Consider the following 2,799-nt stretch of genomic DNA (forward strand, 5'->3'; position numbering starts at 1 on the left):
TGGTCAAACAACACTACTCAAGAATTTTTCTAAATGATATCGCGCAACTGTTTTACTTAATTGAGAGTTTGGTCTAGCCACGGGTAAATGAGGAGATCGAGCTAAAATCCTATGATAAATTAGATAGATTGACCTATTATTATGTTACCAATTTCAATCATATCATTCATTAAGTGATCGAAATTGTATATGAACATAGTTTATGCTAACAGTTTGATTACACAACATATTAAATTGTTTAGCAAAATAACATTTTCTACTTTTTTCAGCTGTTTATTTCTTCACGCTACAAAATTCCTTTTGTGACAAGAGAAATACTCCAAAGCAGACAAAAACCTTCATATTCATCTACTCATAGCGCACCTTAATCAAGTTATGTAAGACCTTTCATTTTGTCTCTTTTATATTCTAGCTAGATTTATAGATATAACAAAAACTAACTAGACAATAAACTTTAATTTCTCTTGACCGAAAGGGAAACACACACATATATAATATAACCACACTTTAATTACATTAGACCTGACCTAGTTTATATATATATATATATACCAATTAAGTTATTAGCTAGGTTGGATGCAAGTTGAGGAACTTGTTAAAGAAAATGTAGTGATGCATTCTAAAACACATACAACCTATATAGAGTCCATAGATAAGCTTTGTAGGTTTGAGTGGTATTGCTTTATAGGCAGACAAGGCGCATCCGTGGTTCCTCTTTGCCGTCCTCGGTTTATGGCAAAGCATAATGTATAATACTTCATTTTTATTAATTTTCTATGGCCTCCCTCTGTCTTCGTGATGAAAATTCCTTTTCCAGCTCATCATCTATAATTTTAGGGTATGTCTCATGTCTACTGTGCTCATCAACATCACAACCTTTTTAGTGTATATGAGTGGTGGATATATTGGTTTCTTCTAGTCTTCTCCATCCATAACGTATAAAGTATAAACCACATGACATTCTCCTTATTCTTATTCAATTTGCACACACTCAATGACAAGAAAAAAAAATAATAAAGATAAATGTTGGGGCCCCTTTTTTTGTCCTCCACGATACACCGATACTATCTTCATTGGGCCAATACTAATTTATATCTAATTTAGATGTGGACTTTATTTTTTTTTGTCAACAGATGTAGATCGAGTTTTATCTCAAAAGTACGTCCTCGGTGTAATTCAAAAAGACATTCACTTAATATATATACTCAATTATGAATTATATTATAAGACAATTGTATTCCCTCCACATCCTTCTAAAGAGACAGGACATGCTAATAATATTAATGCTCTATATTTGGTGCTACCGCTACGTATGCAAAAGGGGTCCAAAACGAAAAATGGTGATGGTGATGGTTTCAATTGTTCCATATACATTATTCTTTGCTATATTTTATTATATATGATGGGATTCTCTCTCAGTATGTGAGATCAGGGGGGTTTCTGACCGCCCAATCATGTTGCGCTAATGCCGCTATCTGAAAGTGATTCCTTTGCTTCTTCCTTAAGCCAATTTCATCCAATCAATGTAATCTAATTGGTAATATCGCTTATAATGCATGGTAGCTAGCTAGCTCTGCCTTTTTTGGTTTTATTGCCTCTCGGTGGGACTCTGGTGGGAGTTCACTCAGATTTCTTGTCGTGAGGCCTTATTCTTAATTAGTTAATTTTGTTATGCATGCATGTGTTTAGCTTATTGCAATATGTTTAAAAATTTAAATATTTGTTACAAATTCTAGACCTACCTTCTACCATATAAATACTGTACCATATATTTTTAGGGGTCAATTACAAATAAATCAATAAAATTTTTCACAATAATATATTAATTAATGCACTTTTTTATAATTTCATTTTAATTAGTCACTATAGACCAAAATGAAAAAAAAGAAGATAAATTACAATAAATTAATAAACATACATTGCTATTCAGATTTTGATTTATATTAGGTTTGTGTTTGACTGCTACGCAGAAAACGACTTAGAGTTTAGCTTTCAGGTTTTGGGCAAAGTTTCAGAATCTCATTTCTAAACCCTAAACCTCATTTCTAAATCATAAACCTCATTTCTATAATTTGCCCTTCATTTCTATACTTTAAACTAAATTAATGGCAACATTGTCATTTTACACCCATAAGTAATGAAAAAAAAAATAGACAAATTAATATTTTTTAATACATCAAAATACATGACATCATCAAGTGGTTGGGCTTAATGACTAAAGTGAAATATAATTTCAAAAGTCATTGACCTTTATGAAAAAATAAAATTTACATTGATCATTATGTAATATTGAAATATTTTATTAATTTAAATGTAATTTACTAAAATAAATTATTTTATGATAGGAAATTAAACTGTATTATAGAGAAATATTTGCTTAAAATTGTAAAAATCAAATAAATGACGTGATAAAAAAAATATAAACAAAATAATAAAGTTCTCTTAATTGCACTTAGTGTTGCACTATCTCCACCACAGACAAACCCACAAATTCACAATGCATGCTCGAGTAACTTTTCATAAAATATATTGAGAGGATTGGACACCCCGGGGCAGGGAAGAGGCATCCAAATATCCAATCCAATATCTCATAATGACGAGGGCATGCACCCTTTTTAAGGCTACGAGAGAGTGGCAGCTTTCTCGACTTCCCATAAATATTGTGTAATCTTCATGACAATCCTTCATTATTTTTTGTGGCTGAGATGACAATCCCTTATTGTAATTTAACTTCGTCAACTCCCAAAAACAAAGGGTAATGGTATTCCCCATCACCTACAATACATCAATACCGCACTT

Source organism: Dryas octopetala, chromosome 1, assembly GCF_963921425.1.
Source record: "Dryas octopetala chromosome 1, drDryOcto1.1, whole genome shotgun sequence".
NCBI classification, from domain to species: Eukaryota; Viridiplantae; Streptophyta; class Magnoliopsida; order Rosales; family Rosaceae; genus Dryas; species Dryas octopetala.